The sequence below is a fragment of the Cupressus sempervirens genome, chromosome 5, assembly GCF_028749045.1.
Source record: "Cupressus sempervirens isolate cs-2001-9-10 chromosome 5, ASM2874904v1, whole genome shotgun sequence".
Classification (NCBI taxonomy): Eukaryota; Viridiplantae; Streptophyta; class Pinopsida; order Cupressales; family Cupressaceae; genus Cupressus; species Cupressus sempervirens.
In genome coordinates this window covers 832828333-832852068 of record NC_143122.1, presented here as the reverse complement: position 1 = coordinate 832852068, position 23736 = coordinate 832828333, and the positions used below count along the sequence as shown (strand labels likewise).

Sequence of the window (23736 nt, the reverse complement as noted above, 5' to 3'; positions counted from 1 at the left end):
TGTGGATGCATACAGCCATAGGTTGAAACTCCAACAAATGTAAAATATCGACTGTAATAAGTGCTTCAATAACATTATCCCACTATATTCGAGCCAAAGGAATTTACCCATGGTTTATACAATTTGAAAATTTTCAAACAGGTTAATAACCATATCAAAGAGGTTAAGAAATACATGTTTTTGATCACTATCATTAACCTATTGGAGAGGTTAGGAAAAACGTATTTTTGAACGCTATCACTAACCTATTGGAGAGGTTAAGAAAAATGTATTTTTGAACGCTATCATTAGCCTATTGAAGAGATTAAGAAAAATGTGTTTGTGAACGCTATCATTAACCTATTGGAGAGGTTAAGAAAAACATGTTTTGGGGGGCGATCATTAACCTTTAATAACTTGAGGCTCAGAAGTTGGTTTTCAGTGATTTCAAGTGCTGTGCGGAGCTGCTAGCAGGCAGAAGACATGGAGGCTTAGAGACTCAGAAAATTCAAAGATAGAATGGCCAATTTAAGTTTTAAATATTAACCATGGCTCATAAAATTGAAACAAATTTTATAGCCGGACAACAAGTCTGTAAAATATTGCCATCAACGTAATTTGTGACGAATTTTGTCTTCCCGTGTCTCTGATTTATTCGTTCCATTGTCTACCCCAGGCAAATAGGAGAAACAATAAAAGGATGAATAAGGATCTTTTCTTTGCTATAGAGAAGGGAGATGTTCGTATTGTACAAACACTGTTTCAGCAGGACTCGAGTGTTCTGAGCGAGGTTACATTCGAAGGAGACTGCTCTGCATATTGCAGCAAGAAAAGGCGATTTGGATCTTGTTCGGTGGATTCTTACAAAAAAGCCTTCTTTGGCCGTTGCTCGAAACAAGGATGACAACACACCACTGCACGAAGCTGCTAGAACTCGTAGACCAAATGTAGTCAAGATTATTCTTGAAATCAACACGAGTTGCGCTGCTTCCTTGAATAAGTTTGGAGAGACGGCTCTTATGATAGCTTCTAAGTATGCCCATGAAGAAAGCGTCAAGCAATTATTGGAAGCAACTTACCAAGGAGGTACCCAAATTTTAACCATTATCTCTTCAAGTTGAAAAATATTTATTTTCAATTAAGGTTAAAGAGAGTTTTTTAGGCACCTGAAATTCAATAGTATCAAAATACAAAGATCAAGTCAAAAGTTACAATTATACTTGTAAACTATTGAATTTTTTTTTTTTGGAGGTCATGCACAAATAAGTTTTAGGTATCCGATACAGGCCCATGCATGCCTGAAACTTCTTTGACTGAGAGCCAAGGACTAAGGAGTATCCATGCTGCCAAATTCGTCCGGGGCACGATCCCAGCCTCATGCCTTATGATGTCTTCAGACCTTGCACTTAGCAAGACTTGATCTCTGGTGGGCTCTTGTGAAATTTGCAACATCCTAAAACTAGAAACCAGCACAAAAGCAACAAAAACCAGCACACAAACGAAACTATCAAAAGAAAAAAAATTAAAATTAAAAAACAAATAAAGAACCGGAACTAAGCCAACTCCTTCAGTAGCTTGACCGCCTGAGTCTTAGCTACCTCAGGATCGTCCTTCATATTCTTTGGCGCTGCAATGGCTTTTCTATTCAGCTTTCCCCTTGAGCCTCCGACTTCTTCTTCCTCATGTTCTTTACCCTCTCTGGTCAAGTCCACCCTAAACTCAATGCCCTCTGTATCCACTTTATCTTTACTAGTGATTAGCTTCTCGAGACCAGCTCTTGAATTTTAGAGTCACTATTGCCAATAACTTCCTCCAATTCTTGTATTTGCCTCAGGATATCTTCTTCCATCTTTCTCCGGACCTTGACATATTTCTGCAAATCTTTATCCAGTTTAACCACGTCCTCTTTCATAAGTTGAATTATTTTTTATTATTTATATTAAGCTTTTAGATTGCGAGGAATAAGTTGGGTTGAAATGAATTCAGGCACGACATACCATCTGCAAGCAGCCGTGCAGGGAGGAAGTCTTGGGATTGTAAAAGCAATACTTAACCATAGCGCTGATGACCGAGCTTGGCATAACAAGTTGATGACAGAGGAAAATAAGCTTGGAAGGTGCGCAGTTCATGTGGCAGCCATGAAAGGCAACTGGGACATCATTGCTGAGTTTAGATTCAGAATGCTAGATTCTCTGGAAATACGTAGTTTAGATCATAAATCTCTTCTACACTTCGCGGTGGAGTATAATCGGACTAAGGTAGTGGAAAATCTACTGGATGGCAAAGAGAAAGAAGAAGTAGCTGATCTGGTGAGCAGGGACCGCGACCTTTCTCAGAATACAGCACTGCATTTGGCAGCCAAAAATGGAGTGGATTCAGAGGTTTGATATTCCTACTTTTAATCATCTTTTTCTGCCTACTCTAAGCACTGGACACAAGTAGGGTTAGGTTAGCGACTTATTATTCCAAATAATTTGAAAGAATCAATTTTTAATGGCCTCTTAGATTTCCCAAACAATAGTATTGGATACAAAACTCTTACATTATTTAACTATTATAATAACACAACTGATAAACCAGAAAACAGAGTGTTGTTATATAATCACAAGCATAAACCCAGCAAAACAGTGTTAGTGAAATAGAACTGAGAACGGATTTGGATTAAGAGATTATCAATAGTTATTTAGACTAACTTCACAAATCTAAAATCTGAAACTGTAAATTATATTTGAGTAATTTTTCTATGCAGTTTTATATGTGAATTTAGAGCTTAATGTTAAGGTTTAATGGTCTTATATAGATTGTCTCAAACCAGGAAAGTCAATGTTCAAAAAACAGCATTTTTAAAGTATTGATTGATACTCTCTATATTTTCCATCAATATTAATTCACTTAATCATGCCGGTACTTGTGATCAAATATGAGAAATATTCTAATAGTTTTTATGAAATATTCTAATAATATTAAAAAACGAACAAATAGTCAACAGAATTATATATATATATATATATATATATATATATATATATATATATATATATATATATATTACCAACATGATATAAACACAGCAGTTATTAGTTTTCCTAATAGTTAGTAGGAAATTTCCCCACCACATAGAAATTCAGACTAAAAATTCATGCTACAATTTAAGTTAAAAATGACATAATATAATGTATTGATCAACATCCAATTAGCTGTCCCGTTGGATTGGAATGTGCATTAAAAAATTCCTTAATGTGGCTATCGAATAACTGCTGCCCAATGAACATGTTATATCATCGTGCTCTATCCATAAGGAAACAATTGGAATTCTTATTTACGGTTTTGTGTGAGCTCTTCGTTGAATAATACATTTTAATGAGTGGGAGGGTGATAAGGAGTTTTATTGCGTTTTTTAATCGATCTAGGAGATGGACATAGAATAGTGTTCAACGGAAATTAGGCATAGATTCTTCTAAATTTCTCATTTGTTAGACGTATTCGGTTCGACTGTTTAAGCTGTAAGTGATAATGACACATGTCTTCATTTGTCATTAAGGGCCTGTTTGGTAATGGGAATACAAGTGGAATAGGCATATGTGTATTTTTAAAATGTTGAATTTTCTGTTTGGATGCACCAAATCGGAATTGGAATAGGAATAAAATTGGAATACGTATTTCAATTTTGGCCCAAAAATGAGGATTTGTTAATTCAGCAAAATAGATAGAATAGGAACACGTATTCCTATTCTAATTTTTTAAATTTTAGAAAACATAAATTTTTGAGTGCATGTATTCTGCATCAAATTCTGGGTGAACCAAACAAGAACAGGAATATGTAACCCCATTTTCTATTCAAGAATAAGTATTCCAAAATAGGTATCCCTATTCCCATTTTTATATTCCCACAGCCAAACGGGCCCTAACCTTATATATGTTAGACTTTTCATATTTTCAAGGACATACACGCCCTTTTGATAGGGAGGTCGATATTGGAGCGAATTTGATTCTAGTAGTTTAGATTCTAAAGTTTTTAAATGTGTTCATGATTTGTCAAACGAAAAAACATAAAAAGATTATTCTAAATAGATTTATATGTAGTCTTATGATGAAAATGTTTTGTAAATTAAAAACATTTGAATAGATTAATAATTATTCCACTAAGATCTATATTTTTATATTAATAATAGGGAAAAAGCAAGGGGGCTGGGGGCTGGTTCTTAGTACATTATCATGGTAACAACAGTTTATTCTAAAATATAGTATCTCAAATTGAGCTTTGTGGCTCTATGAAAAGTGACAACTGTACCAACTATTGGAGAGATTGCAACAAATCATTATCATATTACAATCTTCCACTGCATTTGATAGGGGAAACTCTCACGTATGATATAAGTTCAAATTTTTCAATAAATATGTATTTGAATGTAAATGAGAGACAAAAAGATATTGCTGCCAAATGCACCAAATGACTTCAAATCTTTCTTAGATTAATCTAAAGTCCTATTAAGGATAATCAAGAGCTATGCTTGAAGATGATCATTAGCACAATGCTGATTCAAAATTCAAGAGCATTTGCACAATACCTTGAAAATATTCACTACAAAGAGAATCAACATTTTCACGCTTCACCAATTCAAATTATTAGAAATAAAACTCAAAATACAGTTACCTTGATTTTCTTGCAACAAGAACATAAGAGGAATTTCATATTACAAACACAAAATCTATACGCTCTTTTCCAAAATTGTCTTGTCACCAAAATTCTAACATAAGTGTTCTCTAATTCAAAAATCCAAAAAGTCTTTTACAAAGCCAAAATGATCTCTTATATAGACCCAAGGTTCAGAATGACTCCTCTATGGTTAATAACTACCTCTCAATTATGTAATCTTGGTGAGGTTAATTAACCTTTAAAAAATTAAACTATACAAGGAAAACATCTACAAATATGACTCAAGTTAATATTCACCAAAAAGAGTACGAAATATTCATCTAATCACTAAAGCTTCCAGCTACTAGAATCCATCTATTAAGTTCTGATAGATTTACTCTTGAAAGCCCAATAGGCATCAAGTATTGCCACCATCGAATCGTAATTTGAAATGAACAAATTTTCCATCTTGACCTTGGCTGTGAAGTACTTATTTGGGATCCCTTCCAACTATTTTTGGTATGTCAAAATGCTACAATCCTCCAAAATGATAGAAAATAGACTAAGGATTACCATAGTTTCAACATCTTACACTCGATTCTCTATTTCTGAATGAATCTTAAAACTAAAGGAATCTAAGAGAAATTGACAATCAACCTGTATAAGGTCTCTCATTGTTTCCCCACCTGTAATAATTAATCCCACTTCATTTAAGATTTTCAGTTTTGTTTGTTCACACACATTTATCAATTTTTCAAATCCAATGATCCCTCTACTAATGTTAATTACTCTCCAGTTGATACTCTTACTCCATATGTGTACTTGATTATCATTCAGATCAGCAATAACTTTTTCAAGAATTAAAGTGTTCAAATTCACCTTTGACACATCCTACAATTCGTTAGCTACTCCTTGCAAGCTAACCTTTTGTTCCTTGCAAGTTTAAAGTTTTTAAGACACCTCTTCCACCTATATAATGATCTTCTAGCATGTTTTCTTCACCCCATTTAAGAAATTGAAGCATCTTATATAATCCTATTTACCCATACTTCTATTATCATATTGTGAAAACTTTTCTTGTTTACTTTGTTTACTATAGTGTGATCAAGAATACCTTTAGGAACCGTAAGAGTTGGTGAAGTAATTATCACCTAGGCATTTGAAGAATTCCTAATTGAACTATAATGTACAATACCAACATTTTCTCCTACTCTGTGAGCTATTCCTTTGAGTTCTTTTCTCTTTTTTTCTCTGTAAGATTTTTTCTATAGACAACTCAAAGTTCCAAAAATATTCTTCTACACTTGATGGGTCGAGATCAACTTTTCTGATATAGTGAAATCTTACTCTAAGGCTTCTTCTTCAGTCTTCTCTATTATAGATCTTTCTATTTCTACACATAAATTACCTAAAGTTTTATTAATGACTAACCTAGACATCACTTTAATTCTCTTCACTTTGGGATGTCTTTGGAGAAAACTAGAAACCATATCAAATGGAGGCAAATCTACTTGGTCTACCTTGTTCTTCCTTTGTAAACTTTCTAGAAGTCATTAGGGTGTAAAAATTTGAGATGATTTCCATGTATTATCCATTTGATGTTCAACGATCACGATTATATGTTCATGATTAGATAACTAGTTATCCATCTATGTGATGTCTATCAATGATATCTCAAGGGGAGAAAAATTATGAGGAGAAATTACTATTGTAGGTGAAGAGGTAATTGACATAGATTGTTCAATAGCCCAAGGAGATTTTCAAACATTCTCATCGGGTCTATTTTCATACTGATTCACCTTGCCAAGTTTATCTCTTGATTTCAACCTCTTTTTGCTAACTGCAATCTCAACTTCGCAAGTTGTAGGTAAACCACTTGCTTAGTTCAAATCTTCATCATCACCATTACCACTTGCATTCAACTTCTTCATTTTCTTGCTTGAAATCACCTGAGGTGCCATATGAGATGACTCCTCTTGATTATTATTTTTCCTATTAGGATTACTTCCTCTATCTTGAAGTCTAGTGGCTACATTTTCTATCCTTGTTTTATCCCATTCTTATTTTCTCTTGATGGACTAGGTTCTTTCCTTCAAATTTTCATTTCCTGAATAACCAATCAATTGGTGGAAGTTCTAACAACTCAATCTTTTTGAAGTAGAAAGGATCAACCAATGAACACTTTTCATCTTTCATTCCTATCACACTAATATCCGCTTTGAAATCAACCACTTACCTTATAGTAAACCCCATTTAATCTTGTTTCCTAACATTGAAATCACTTTCACAAACTTCTCAAAAGTCTTCTAGAGCCAAAAAGTGACCAAGGTCGGGAATTAACTTTAATTCATTTATTGAAAAACATTTACTATCATAAGGAAACTACATAGTTTAAGGCTATAAATTTATCTTGGAAATGGATCTATCTATATTCCACAAATTGGTTATAGTATTAGACCTGTGATGTGCAATGCTAATAGGAAAAGATATCTCATCTTCCCTCATGTTCCTGCAAATCTTATTAATTTGATTGATTTTCCTACACATATTGATCAAGAATAGTTTATCATTAACAAACCTAGGTAGAATAAGGGGTATCCATCATAAGTGACCAACCAGATATTAGTGAACTTTGGGAACTATATGAAATAAATTTCATAATTTTGGACTGTCACTACTGCTTCTAATGAAATTTTGAGTCCTATGCTTCTTTGAAGTCTCCTTATTGTAAACATAATGAATGCATCATTCACTCTCTTCAAATGGTGTAGGCTACTTTATTATTGTAGCTAAGGATCATAAATCCTAGCTACATCATCATATATACCTTCTTTGTTAAGCCCAAGCCAACTTTTGTTCTTGCAATAACGTACAAGAGGTAAGAAGTCATATAGAAGTAATCATTATCCTAGAGATCTATGAGTTTTTCATGCAAGGTATAACTAATAAGATCTTCCCAATCAATGTGTTTGTTCCCCTCATAAATTGTGTTGATTAACAGAAACATCCAACCTCTAAACTCATGCAAGTTTCTGAGTCCCATTATTCTACTCAAAAGAATTACCATAAATTCACCACATCTTCCTTAAGTACCAATCTCTAGATGGACTTTGCTAACTAAGATTTACCTTTTATTGGCTATGAGAACCACAACCTAACAACAATGTTCAAAGATAGAGTTTGATTTACAACATAACACTCCCTTACCATCCTTATATCTATTTTTTCATATTTCTCTCTGAAAGGCAACTGAAAAGCAATGATGATAGAAATAGGATCCAAATGGATGATCTCTTTATTATCTTATGCAAAGACATATCTTTTATTTGAGTGGTAAGATTTTACACATTCGAATACTAGATCTAGATATTCTATTGACATGTAATGACCTCTAACTTGAGCTATACCACTTTCCAATATCTTCCTAGCCAAAGGAGTCCTGCCACCACTTTCAAGAGATGATAAAACAATATGGCAGGCTGATGGTTCCTAAGATGGTATCACTAATGTCAAGAAGTGTACTTTTCAAAATAGGAGCATAATCAGTCCTTTGACGTATATATCACATCTTTCAAACCTTTGACTTTGATTTCTTTTCTCAACAAAACTAACCAAACACTTTCCCACACATCTTCACTCGCTATACCTACCACACCTTTCACTCTATGCCAATATCTATAGCAGAATTTTCCGTTACACTGCATTGCCGTTGTTTTTCAATAATTCACTTAGAAAAGACTATGCTATCATCAAATGTCTTCTGATTATTTGGAAATGTGGTCTTACTTATAGATAAATATTATTAATCCCTTATAAGGATAAGTTCCATTTTCATATGCCCTCAAATTGAAGCTGGACTTGAGGTATGTATAACAAAGATTCAAAATTTCACAGATTTCTTGCAGATCCTATCTACAAATAGGCACCGAGACAAATACATAATACATTATCATTGCTTTGGTCTTATTGAGTCAGCAAACATGAACCCCTTTCTCATTTAGCGGTTGAAGGAGATGACATGCCATGGGCTGGAAATTGTTATTGTGGGAAAATGTTATTTCCATCACCATTAATCATATAAACATTCTTCACCTCTAATACGAATCCCTTGTTTCCAAGTGGCAACGGAACACTTTGGAATCATCATAATCCTTGTATAAAGAAGATGCCATGCCTTTTTTATAGTGGCGAGATTGAGAATTTTGCCAAACAAATCATGAACTTTCCATTTTGGCCCACAATTTATAAAGGAAAAAATATATATTCACCCTTCAATTTTGTCAAGGTTCCCAAATCTAGCAACATATGTTTTCTTCTATCAATTCTTTACAAGTTACGAGTTGGGAGATGAGTTTGGAACATCATGCATGCTCCTATAAGACTTCATACTACTTCACAATGCTCTCTGCTCCTTACCAGCCACAAGTTGGAGATGGCTAGAGTCATTTATCATACTTTTATTTTTCTACCTTAGACACTTTGATAAGCATGGGTTACTATGGTCTATCTTTCATATACCCAAATCTTACTTAGAGCACTTTGACGTAAAAATTTGATGGACCTTAATTAGACTCATTGGGTTAAACACTTTTTTATACCTTCTTCCAACTTTATCTTGTTGATCTTTTGCCATGTCTATAACTTCACTCATGTGAGAAATAGGCATCAATATTTGAAATTTTCTATATTAAATACTTATCTGTGTGTGAGTATTGAGATAATGTGTAAGAACCATGTCCTAATAAAGAAATGTCACATCAAACAAATATGAAAAGATGTGCAAAAGAACCAATTAGAAGAGAGTTGAAAAGTCAAAAAAAAATTGTTATCATGTTAATCTCAGTTAATAATTTATTTAGATAAAATGATAATGAAAAAGGATTAAGATACTGATATGCACATCCAATCATCTTATGCATGCCAAATAACAATGATCACAAGATGAGGGTACAAAACCAAAGATGTAGGTTACTCAATCTTGCTATATGTTCTTCTGTGTGGTCCTGTCTCCAAAGCCATTAGATGATGTCCATCTGCTATCTAAGATGAGAGTGTGGCCGAAGTGCTTTTACCTTGCCAACCATGGAGTATTTACTCTCCCGGAAGCTTCTTGACACAAAGAATGTCCTAACTCTTGCATGAGAAGCGTATCTTCCTAGAAAGTGCATTCGTGAAACATACTACATACAAATATATGCCCAATAGCCTAATCATGAATGTGGCATGGAAAGGTAAAGAACATGACATATCTACTCATATGGAGTGAAAAAAATAATTGTAACATATCTACCCACTTGTATGTTTCTTTTAATTAAAGCATGGCTACTCATATGCCAAATAAAAATAAGCATAGGTACAAATATATGCTTAAGGTCAAAAACAACATACTTAAATACAATAAATAAATGGCTTCGTCAAGCACTTAATTTTTCAGAGGAGAGACAAAAATATAATGAGTCCTTCCTATCAAATTCCAACAGGTTGGGAGAAGTAAAATATAATGCATCCATCCCCACCCTTCCATGACCCACATTACACCCATCCATAAAGGAGGAAATTGTTACAACTACAATGTAAGAAAGATACCATCACAAGAACATAAGGAAAAAACTTTAATGGTATACAAGACTATATCTATAAAAGTCTGGTGTAAGATTTTATCACAGCAAGATGTTAAGTAGAAGAAATGGAGACTTGACTTAACCTTTATAACATTACGTAGTGGAATTTCCTCCATATCTCTATATCGCTAAATGAACTAAGGGAACAATCAGATGATTATAACACCTAACTTGAAATTAAAAATATAGTAACATAATCAAAAATCTCATTGAGCACATAATCAATATGATAACTCCTTTGTAGGAGTTTAATCTTACAACATAAGAATGGAATGAAATTGAAGTGACTACATCTGAAATGAAAACTCATCTAGGCATGTTGCTGGTATTGAACTAATTAAGTTTTAAGGATGTCCATTTATTTCCAATTCTATTGTAATTAAAGTCAAAACTCCCTTCAAGCGTACCTTATTCAGATTTCATCAATTAACAACCACAGTTTCCAAAATTTTTAAACAATTACAGTTTAATGAGCATTTGTTTAAGGAAATAAAGTGACATGTTTCTCTAGCCCAATGGTTTAATGCTTTGTCAAGGACTATTTCAAAGTAGAAGTTTCCAAGGTTACTGTTGTATTTTAACTTTCCTGCCAAAATTCATAATTCATATTGCCCTTCCCACCTTTGAAATATCCATAGTCAAATACCTGTAAAATATTGAAAAATACCAAAAGTTTAAACCTTATGATATATTTTGCGGCCCTCAAGTTCTCTGTCGTCAGATCTGAGGAAGATCTATAGAGGGCGTTGTCTCACTATGGTGAAGTTGTGCGAGATTTATGTTAGCGACATCGCGCCCTGTTGACGCGTGTTTGGTGGGTTCAGTTTGCAGATCGTCCAAGACTCTTTGGCGGGTCGAAAAAGTTTCACGAAATCATGGGTGCTATGTCGCTATCATGTGTTGGCCGAAAAATCTTCATAGCAACATAGCGCCCGACGGAGAAAGTTTCACGGCGGGCAGGTTACGTCATCGAAAAATGTTTGCGACGGGCTGGGCGAATATGTGTTTCACAGGCCAATAGGGAGGTTCCAAGTGTATGAGTCAGAGCATATGTGGTTCATGGGCCCAACAATTTTCAGAGGGAAGGATGTGCAGAGTACGAGGTGGTTCTGATCGTCAGATTGAAATTGATCTATGATGGGCACCATCACACTATGGAAAAATTGTGCGAGATTTACCATAGCGACATGGTGTCCTTTCACCACGTGTCAGTGGGGCTAGGCCTCACCAGGGTGCGGTCGCTGGGGTGATGCCAGGTGTGCTGACAGTGAAGGATCAAAGTGCAAGGTATGACGAGTCTTCATGATCATCGGATTAAGTTAGATCGACGGAAGACGCCATGTCATTATGTTGAAGTTGCGTGATCTTTACCATTGTGACATAGCGCCCTTTTTCCATGTGGATCAGCGAGGCTAGGTCTCACTAGGGTACGTTAGATAGGTACTGCTAGGTGTCATTCGAGTGTGGTGTGATTGCTGAGGTGGCGCTAGATATGATGGGCCTGGGGTAAGAACAGTATAGCGGTATGACGAGTCTCCACAATCGTCAGATTTAAGGTAGATCGACAGTCGGCGCTATCTTGCCTTCCAAAGTTGCATGGCAGATACCATGGCAACACAACGCCTTGTTGACATGTGCCTTGCTGGCTTTGCTAAAGTTGGCAGTTGACGACTAGCAGTTAGTGTGATCGCTATAGTTAACTATAATAGTTTGAAGGGTGGCACGGTTAGTTCAATAAAAGGAGGTCAACCACAAAGGACTTCCCAGGTGGCAGAACAAAAAGAAGTGATTGGCTCGTGTGGCCCAGTTGTCTTGTGAAACTAGGTTGACTCTCTGACCCCCCGTACATTCATGAAACAAAAAATGAAGGTGATCTGTTTTGTTGTGCGATCTGATCTTCATGATCGATCTAAAACCACCATAAATGAATGTAAAATATAGAGACACTCCACTGTCTCAGTCGATCCATCTACCGGGTCAGAGTGTAGTTATGGCACCATTTTTAGTCCTCTCAGAACACCTATTGCAACAAAAATCAAAATTTCCTCAGATTCCCATGATTGTCCTCCGTAGGACTTAATGGCAGGTAGCTGCAGGGTCACTTCAACAAAAAAAGATCTTAGTTATGCCTTAACTATAAAGGCAAATTTTGTAGTTATTGGAAGAGAGACTCCCCATTTCTGATTTCTCTGCTACTGCTTGCAGGTCTACAGTGTAAAATTCCCTCTGTCTCTGAGCTGTATAAAATTTTGTATCATCTCCTTTAGCCATCAATGTGTATGTGCATCCATCTTGCCTCTCATTGGTGTATTGTTGAGATCTGTGACTGGCATACTGTATCTATTTTTGTCCTATTGGGTAATATATAAGTGAAATCCTTTTCCTTGTGTTATTCAGTTTGGTTTCTTGATCTGTATGTGGTTATTGATTGACATAAGTTTGGGTGTGTATGTCTTTTGAATGTTATCTTGGTTTTGTAGTGCATATATGGGCAGAAACGAGTCCGAACACTCTATTTTGGTGCATCACCTCCTTAGATTATAACTAGGTAGATTTGCTTTCATGTTCTCCTTCTCTCTTTTCCTCTCCAAGAGTAGATAGGTATGCCCTGAAAGTAAGAGGAAGTTGGCCTTCTCCGGAGACTCAACCTCGTAGTTCAAGTCCCACAGCTTGGAGGTTGTTTCCATTTTTCACTAGCTTGTCCTCACGCATAGGCCTTGGACAAGGGTGCAAACCTTAGTGACAACAGTTTTTGGCACGCCTGGTGGGACCCTTTTTTGAACAAATTTAAAGCCTACTGGTGTCAAGAAGAAAGAGTTTCAGAGATTAATGCTAAAGAGGTAGTGTTGGCTTCAGTATTTAAGCCTTTAAGAGGCTGATCCTTCAAAGTACTTGGTGACTCTGAACATCAACAAATCTGGTTCCAAGCCAAAGTTGCAGTGATTCATGCCCAGAGCTGAAACAAGGGCGTCTTCTAGAGGTAAATTTCAATATCAAGAGCTTTCTCTTTCAAATCTTAGAAGGAGGACTAGAACTTCATTATCACCAGTTAGGGGTGTAATAACAGTTAATATACCTGTAAGGTCTGTCTCTACTCCTCTTGTATCTCGAACTCAACCTAGATTGCCATCAACACTCATCAATAAAACACTTGTTTACATGGCATAGCCAAGAGTCCACGCTTTTTCCACCTTTAATGGTGGAAGTCCTCTATTGTTAGCCCAAAGACATGATATACTAGTATCTACACTCAAGAGTATACTTAATTTTACTGGTGAAACTTCCATCTCCCCTTTAGAGCATATCCAAGAAGTAGCAAATGTCTGTAATATTCATGGTATCATAGAGGATGATGTTGCTGTCAAACTTCTAGCCTCATCTTTAAAAGGGAAAGCATTATAGTGGTATAGAGGCTTAGCTCATGGTTCTATAACTAATTGGGATGGACTAGGAGCAGGGTTATGCAAACATTTTGAGGATAGGAGTGACCATCTGTCACTTTTAGAGTAGTTGATTACTATTAAAAGGGCCCCCCATGATTGTATGACTGATTTTAACTATAGATTTCAAAAGACATGGGATAGAATACCTACTACAGTGAAACCTACCCCTGGTAATGCCTTCTTGCATTACCTTAGAGCCTTCAACAGTGATATTGCCACTACAATCCAAACTATGGGAGGAGATACCTTGCCTAATGCCTATGAGATAGCCATAAAAGCTGAGAACATCCTGATACAAGGAGGAAAGTTGGCTCCAAGGCCCCCTATGCATTTCTTTCCTGATGTTCCCAACCACCAACCTGCAATGGCCCCTCTTCCTACAACTTCTACAACACAAGCCCTTACTCCAGTCCCTCAAGCTTCCACATCCTCAAATGGGATAGATGAACTCAAAGAGATGCTCCAAGGTCTAGTGCTGAACACAGATAAGAGAGAGAAGACCTTGGATAAAAAATTGCAAGAGCAGGGGAGGGAGTTGAAGGACCAAGGAAAGAGATTAGAGGATAGTTTCTCTATGATACAAAAAATGAGTAACAAGGTGGTGGCCTTAGAAAGGCAGCAAGCTCAAGGTGGCAAGCCTCCCCAATTGCATTATCAAGCTCTAAATTGTGGTAGGCTTTCTAATCAGTAGAATAGCTCTTTTGATTAGGGTAGGCAAAATAGTCATGCTTCTGCTTCAAGCTCAAATCAAAATAGAGCTATAGTCCCTCAAAATAACTTGGCCTAAGATCAAGATTTGTGTCCTTCCTACAACTATTCTTATGCCTATTGCATGTGCCAGAAGGTAGAATCTTATTTGGCCCTAACTGACCAAGAACCTGCAGCAAAGCAATCGTACAAGGAGGATCATCCCAAGGGGGCCTCATATATTCAAGGACATGATGATTGCTCTTTCATGAATCATCAGATTGGGGAGCATTGTAATGTAAACCATATTTCCATTGCTCATAACACTAGAAGTAAGAAGAGAGCTATGGAACATGTTGCCCCTCCTTCTCCTAGGTAGGCCTCAACTTCAACTACTACACCTCATATACATGCAGCAAATGAACAAACAAGTACTTCACAACAGCAAAAGCAAGATCCTAGAAAGAAAGGTGCAAGTGATCCTTATGTTGCCCCATCTCAACCTCTTATAAGTGCAGCTCTCAAAGTTTCTACAAAAGTTCCCAATACACCATTCAGTGTGGTAGATCAAATGAAGAAGACCAATGTGAATATTTCTATGTGGGATGCCATTGCTACCATACCAATGTAGAAGAGGATGTTGCAACAAGAATTAGAGAAGATTGAACCCAAGGATCAGCCATCTATCATGGAAAGTGCCACAAGTCTAGTACAACCAGTAGGGTATGTGGAGACAAATAAAAAGGTTAGACCTCCTCCATTCTATGTTTCTCTGATTATAGGAGGCAAATTAGTCCACAATTGCATGATAGATTCAGGGGCTAGTAGCTCAGTAATGCCTAGGTGTGTTGCTGATGCTTTTGAAATGAAATATGAGCCCATTGTTAGGGATGTGTTACAATTAGATGGTAGTACTGTCAAAACTGTGGGTATCCTTAGGAATGTGGAGATGGCCTTACATGCATGCCCTAGTTGCACTATGATTCAAGACATATCTGTTGCTGAAGTCAAGCCCTATTTTGCTATATGTCTTTCAAGAGACTTTACTACTCAAATTGGTGTATTCGTATCTACTGATTGGTCATATATGTCATTTAAGACTAGATATGGAGCCAATGCCTCAATTAGAGCAGATCCTCAAGCCCTCCATCACACTGAATCTTACACCCCCAACTTCATCAATATAAATTGTCCTATTCTAGAGATGGATGAAAATGACATAGTAAATGAGCCTACCACTTCCATAGTAGAGATTCCTTATTTCTTCTTGGATGAATGAGCAAATGCATATCAGTTTGAGCCTATGTTAGAGACTCTTGAGACAGGTCTTAGTACATATTGCACAATAGAGAAAGATGCTCAAGTTCATGATCTAATTGGGACTAATGATGATATAAGTGGGATATGGAGTATGTACTTTGATGTCTCAAGGAATAGAAATGGTTCAGGGGTTGGTGTTATGTTGATCTCTCCTGCACAAATAAGATATTACTTCTCCTTTAGGCTCCAATTCAGTTGCACCAATAATGTGGCCGAGTATGAATCTTTGATTCAAGGTCTCTTACTTGGCCAAAAGAGAGGAATTCAAGCCTTGAGAGTATACAGGGATAGCGAGTTTGTAAGAAATGATAAGATTGAGCAAGGAACGAGAAACAATCCAAGTAAGTTAAGTCTGAAACAATGTTACCATAAGATAAGAAAAATCCAAGAGCATACACCAAGATGGTTCAACAATGGAGACAAGGATTTATAAGGGGAAAGCAAAGAAAACCCCTTGTGAATATTATGAATGAAGGAAAATGCCTAGAGAAGAGAGAGAGAGAGTGTTGGAGAAAAATAGCTCAATACAATAACATCAAAGTGATAAGAGTGAAGAAGAAAGAAGGAGGAGCATCTCTTATATAGAGATGAGAAAGGAGTTGCATTTGTAACTCCCAATTCTATGAATGCCACATTCATAATAGGTGTGTGAAAAGTGTCACAATAATCTTAAGGAGGATAAACTAAATATAGAAATAAACAAGAGCTGTCCTTACATGTGGAATAAAGGACAAACAATGACATGTCCTCCACATGTGTACAAGAGGACACACTACATTTAGGGACCCTTGGAATATCCCAATCAATATATCCAAGGAAAGATTAACCTTTCTAACAGCCCCCCTTAATCTTTACTTGGGGAGTTTACATCAACGAGTTGTAAGCCCAAGTTTTTACAATGGAACTGAAATCTCTCTTTAGAAAGTGGTTTGGTTAAATTATCAGCCACTTGATTTTTGCCCTTACAATAAAGAAGAGTAATTTTCTTGTCTTCAACTTGTTCTCAAATGAAGTGATGTTGAAGTGAAATATGTTTGGTTTGTGCATGATAAATTGGATTCTTTGCCAAGGCAATAGCACTTTGATTTTCACAATGTATAGGTGTAGGTGATTGTTGAGGTAGACCCAAATCATCAAGAAGTCTTCTAAACCATAAAGCTTCCTTAGCTGCATTGGTACAACCTTTGTATTCAGCTTAGTTGAGCTGGGAAATAGAGTGTTCTTTTTTGCTTTTCCAAGAAATTGCACCTGAACCAACAAAGAAACAATAACCACAAGTGGATTTCCCATCATTGGGATCTCCACCTAGATCGGAATCAGTATAGCCATGTAAAATAAATTCAAAATTTGCATCATAAAATAATCTCATGTTAATAGTTCCTTTAATGTACCTTAAGATGCGTTTAGCAATTTTAAAATGAGTTTGTTGAGGTTTAGACATAAATTGAGAAACTAAACCAACACTATAAGCAATATCAGGTCTAGTAAGAGTTAAATAATTTAAACTTCCTACCAACTGTCTATACAAAGTTTCATCAACAAAAGGAGTATTCATATCATTCATTAATTTAGTACCTAATTCACATGGAATTGAAACATGGTTAGAGTCATTCATCTTAAATTTTTCTAAAAGATCATAAGCATACTTGCTTTGAGAAAGAAAGATACCCTTAGGAGTTTGGCAAATTTGCATACCTAAGAAGTAATGTAAGATACCTAAATCAGTCATCTAAAATTTTTGTTTAAGTTGAAACTTGATATCAGAAATCAAAGCATCTGAACTAGAAGTGAGCATTAGATCATCTACATAAACAATAACAATAATAATGTCATCGTTAGTATGTTTAATATACAAATTAGGATCATTCTGACTTCTAGCAAAACCTTGAGAAATAAAGAAAGAATTAATTTTAGAATAACATTCTCTAGGTGATTGTTTAAGACCATAAATAGATTTGTTCAATTTGCAAACCATATTTTCACTCCCTTTCTTAACAAATCCAGGAGGTTGAGCCATATAAATTTCTTCATGTAAATCACCATTTAAGAAGGCACTTTTAACATCCATTTGATGAATGGGCCAATTCATTTTAGATGCTAAAGCGAGAGCTAATTTGATAGTAGGCATTTTAGCAACAGGAGCAAAAGTTTCATTATAGTCTAATCCTTCAATTTGTGAAAAACCTCTAGCAACTAGTCTAGCCTTAAATTTACTAATTTCATTATTAGTATTCAATTTTGTTTTGTATAACCATATACATGAAACTATATTCTTGCCATGAGGTAACTTGACTAAGTCCCAAGTTTGATTAGCTATTAAAGAATCATATTCCTCTTGCATGGCTTTCTGCCAATGAGGTTGAGAGTGAGCTTGATCAAAGGACTTAGGATCGTTAGAATTCATAATAGTAGTCATCAAAGCATAAGTACAATAATTAATCCTTCTATGTTTAATTCCACCAACTCTAGAAATGTAATCATCACCTTCATTGATTAAGTTTTGAGCCCATTTAGGTTTATGTTTAGTTGTAATGGAATTATCACTAGAGGAAGAATCATTAGCAATAAAAGTATCATTAGTAGCTACTTGAATATCATGAGTTGTAGGAGCAGAAATAATAGGTGGTACTTGAGTTGAAGGGTTAAGAGGAGGAGTAGGGTTAAGAGAGGGAGGTTGGTCCTCCACCAGCACAATTTTAGTGCCATTGAATTCTCCATCATGTGTAGTAGAACAGTCATGGACTCCATTTTCTGCAATACAAACATCTCTAGCAACTTGAACTTTATTAGTAGTGGAATCATAAACATGATAACCCTTAGTGTTTTCAACATAACCAACAAACATATAAGGAGATGACTTAGCATCTAATTTATGCCTTTTTTAGTTTATGAGTATGAACATAAGCAATAGATCCAAAAATCCGCAAATGTTGTAAATTAGGTTTCCTACCAGACCAAGCCTCTTCTGGAGTAATAAGCTTGAGGGCTTTGGTAGGAGTCCTATTATGAATATAAGTTGCACAAAACATGGCTTCAGCCCAAAATTTATAATGCAGGTTCTTAGAATGTAACATGCTTCTAGCCATTTCAACAATGGTCTGATGCTTTCTTTCCGCGAAACCATTTTGTTATGGTGTATAAGGGATAGTAAGCTCGTGTTTAATTCCACATGATTTCAAATAAGAGTGAAAAGCATTATTCACATATTCCTTTCCATTATCAGTTCTAAGAATTTTAAGTTTAAAACCAGATTGCCTTTCAACATATAACTGAAATTCAATGAATATATCAAGAACTTGATCCTTGCTATGCAAAAAATAGATCCAAGTTCGTCTAGAAAAATCATCAACAAAGGTAAGTGCATACCGAGAACCTTGGATGGAGTTATTGTCCATGGGGCCCAAGAGGTCACTATGGACAAGATGCAACTTATGAGTTGCCCACTGTTGAGATAATGGGTGTTGCACACATTGCATAATATTGTTATTTTATTATTTTATTTTATTATGTAATGTTCCACTTGTTAGGATAAACCACGGACAGAAATAAAAACTACATGCAAATATAACCAATAACAGAAAATAATAGAACACACAGAAATGAACACAAGGCACCAAGATTTAACGTGGTTCACCCAATCCCTGGGTTACGTCCACCAAACAGCAAGTCCGATCTTATTACAATCCAGTGATTACAACCTGATTACAATCCGTAATCCCTTACAGCTCAATACCGCCGCAAGAACCAATTTCGTATCACAACATATGAAAAAATACCCAACCCTAAGCCCTTTTATACAAGTATTAAACCGCTTTAGGGTTATAACATGTCAGCCATATGTCAGCCATAATATGTCGGCTACCATGTCGGCTAATGCCCAAATAAAAAAAAATTTGGCCCGATGCCCCGAACCCCACTATTTATGAAGTATGTACAGTACTTTCCTGATCAGTCACCACAATCTAACACCCACCATGATTTTCCACTTGGAAAGGGCTCCCGATGCATCTTACCACTCATACAACCTGTACAGGCAATCTTGGAAGGAATAATGTAAGGCAAGCCATAAACCATATTGTGCTTTTGCATAAAAGTAATATAATTTGAATTTAAATGGCCAAGTCTTTCATGCCATATATTGAAATCAATAGAAGTATGTAATGAATATCGTGAACTAGAAAATTCATGGAATTTAAACAAATTGTCATTATCCATTTTAGCATGAGCAATCAGTTTTTGAGTTTGAGGATCTATGAAATAACATGTATCTTTGTAGAATTCAATTTTATAGTCCTGACATAACTGTGAAACAGAAAGTAGATTAGTTTTCAAGTCAAGTACATATAATACATCATGCAATTTACCATTAGGAATAGTAACATCACCTAATCCTTCAACTTTACAAGTCTGATTGTTAGATAACTGAATAGGAATGTTAGCAATATTAGGTTGTAAAGAATCAAAAATTTCTTTATGAGAAGTTACATGTTGTGATGCACCATTGTCAACAATCCATTCTAAAGGTCTACAAAGATTAAAGCTACAAGTAAAAACATGATGATAATTAGAACCAGTAGAGTTACCTTTTTTATGATTTGAGTTTTGATTATTGTTACTATTATTCATAGGTTTTTTATCATTTTGCTTTTTAAAACAGTTATTGACAATATGACCATCTTTTCCACAATAAGAACAATGAGGTTTGGAATTGGAATGATTCTTTTGATTATTAGTATTATGATTGTTATTATGATTATTGTTATTATTGTTATATTTCGCATGAAATTTATTGTTGGAATTATTTGAATTAGTATTATATTGTTTGTTGTTATTATTATTATTGTAACGAAAATTATTATTTGAATTTCTAGACACAAATGCATGTTCAGTTGATTTAAGGGTACCAAACTGAATTAGCTTAGCTTCTTCCTATCTTAATAAAGTTTAAAAAATAACATAAGTTAACAGAGAAGTTAAAGTAGGAATAGCGAGCTATGCATGAATATTAGTTATAAACTGTTGAAACTATCTAGGAAGACACTTTTTAAGAATAAGATGAATTAAACGAATGTAGTCTAATTGAACACCTAAGGCAATAATTTGACTTTTAGGAGAGTCAAATTTTAACAGGAATTCATCCATACTTTTAAAATCTGCATACCCGAGATCTTCAAGTTGATCCTGCAATTGTATTTTGCGGTATTCATCTCCACTATCATACTTGGTTTGCAAGATGGACCATGCATCATGAGCTTTAGAACAGTGAGCAATTAACACATATAAATCTAGAATAATGAAAATACCAATTAAACCTAAAGCTTCTTCATTTTTAGATTTCCAAGTATCTTTTTCGTCTTGGGTAGCCGTTGAACCAAGTTTAAGAGCGGAATCAGTGGCTATTTCAAATAGGTGTTTAAAACAAAAAATGAATGAGATATGAGTTTTTCAAGAATGATAATTAGAATAACTAAGTTTTATTTCTAGAATTAAGGTTGACATGATTACAAGAATGATGAAAAATTAAAAAAATTAAAAAAAAAAAAAAAAATTACTTGATTAGAAAATCAAATGAATTGAAAAAAAAACTCGACTTTTATATATAAAATTAATAATGTATTGTTTTATTTATTTATTTAAAAAAAATTAATGAACTAAAAGTTTTTTTATTTTATAAAAAATTTGAATGTAACAACTCTTTTTTTTAAATAAACTTTGTAAGGTTTCTTTAATAAATTAAACAAGATTTTAAAAAGGGTCGGTGAAAGGGCAGGCAAACAGAGCGGAGTTTTTTTTTAAAAAAATGCACGGTAAAAGAAGATAAGGGGGGAGCGGAGCACAGGTGGCAGGTGATGCGTGGCCTGAACGTAGGCCGCGACGGAGGTAGTTGGTCTGCACGTAGGCAGAGGTGGTTGCGCATGGCCAAAGCGGCAGAGGTGGTTGGTCTGCATGCAGGCAGAGGCGGGTGTGCGTGGGCACAGGCGGCGGATGATGGGTGAAGATTTTATTCACAGGCAACGGCGAGAGACATCGGCTGAGCACAATTATTGCGCAAGCTGGGCTCAGATAGTGCGCAGGTTGCACAGGTTGTGCGCTAGTTTGGGCGAAGGTGGCGCACGGCGGTGCAGGTGGCGTGCGGGTGGCACGTCCACCCAAAAACAATTTGAATTAAAAGACTTTCACGCTATGCGCAATTAAAACATATAAATGATATGCTTACGGATAAGAAGGATTTAAAAACATTAAAAAACACCAAATAGATATAGATAATAGTATATAAAAACAATATATTAGAATTTTTTTAAGAGTTGAAAAATTATATACTTATTGAAAACTTAACTCATGTAAGTTCTAAGAGTATTAATAAATATATACAATATTTATTAAAAAATTGCACAATTTAATATAAATAAGTGGACTGAAGTAATACTTCTTTTTTTGGTGGCACGCCTTCCAAAACAAGAAAAAAAATTGAAATTTTATAAGAAAACCCTTTGGCGGCAAGCCTTCCAAAGAGGGTTAGTAAACAATGACAAAAAAAATGATACTCTAAAAAACTGCACACAAAAGATGTTAGAATGAGCAGAAAATTGCAACACAAACTTCTTCTCTCAATGACGTCTCCAAATAAGGTGTGCTCCAAGGAATGGCAACCTTTAACACAAATCTTAAAACAAGGATTAGATAGCCAAGCTCTGATACCATGTAAGAAAATGATAAGATTGAGCAAGGAACGAGAAACAATTCAAGTAAGTTAAGTGTGAAACAATGTTACCATAAGATAAGCAAAATCCAAGAGCATACACCAAGATGGTTCAACAATGGAGACAAGGATTTATAAGGGGTAAGAAAAGAAAACCCCTTGTGAATATTATGAATGAAGGAAAATGCCTAGAGAAGAGAGAGAGAGAGTGTTGGAGAAAAATAGTTAAATTAAATAACATCAAAGTGATAAGAGTGAAGAAGAAAGAAGGAGGAGCATCTCTTATATAGAGATGAGAAAGGAGTTGCATTTGTAACTCCCAATTCTATGAATGCCACATTCATAATAGGTGTGTGCAAAGTGTCACAATCCTCTTAAGGAGGATAAACTAAATAAAGAAATAAACAAGAGTTGTCCTTACATCTGGAATAAAGGACAAACAATGACATGTCCTCCACATGTGTACAAGAGGACAAACTACATTTAGGGACCCTTGGAATATCCCAATTAATATATCCAAGGAAGGATTAACCTTTCTAACAGAGTTGGTAGTTAACCAAGTGAGAAACTAGAATATCACCAAAAATGGCCTGCTCAAGTCTTACAAACACAAAGTTTGGTATTTTCTTATGGCTTCAATGCATTTAATATTCAGAACATTCCTAGGAAAGAAAATAGACATGCTGATAGACTTGCAGCAGTGGGTGCATCTTATGATGTACCAAGGAATCTTGAGGAAGAAAAGAAGCAAAAAATAAAGGTGGTAGTGAGGCCTTCCATCCCTGACAATAACACTCATTGGCAGGTGTTTGATTCTGATGAGCAAATTGTGAGTTTTTTGTAGAATGAGGCAGAATTCTCAAATAGAAACCAGTCGAGATTGCAAGATCAGTATGGTGATCAGATCATTCATCTCAGTTCTAACAAGTTGCCCAAGGGTCTCGTTACCTTGGAGAGTATCTTTAATCCTAATGATCAAACAAGAGGCAAAAGAATGAATCTAGCTGCAGAAAAGGATGATCATGCCCCAGTTACAATTGCTGATGGAAAATCTCTGAATATGCGAAAGGTATGTTCTGAAACAGAGCAAGAAAATTTCATTCAGTTATGTCAAGAATTTAATGATTTATTTGCTTGGACATATGATGATTTAAAAGGGTTTGACCCTAGTTTTTTTCAGCATACCATAGCTTTAATTGATAGGGCCAAACCAGTAAGACAAAAACAGAGGCCAGTGAATCCTAAGATTGAACCTCTAATGAGAAAAGAACTATCCAAGTTGATAGAGGCTAACATAATATTTCCTATCAAACACTCATCATGGGTAGCTAACCTTGTCCCTGTAAGGAA

At 35.4% G+C, this 23736-nt stretch overlaps 1 pseudogene; it reads left to right on the top strand.

Annotated features, from left to right (window-relative positions):
• The first annotated feature begins 679 nt into the window (after positions 1-679).
• The window catches only part of LOC149558467 (uncharacterized), a 36490-nt pseudogene continuing 13433 nt past the window's right edge, over positions 680-23736 (top strand).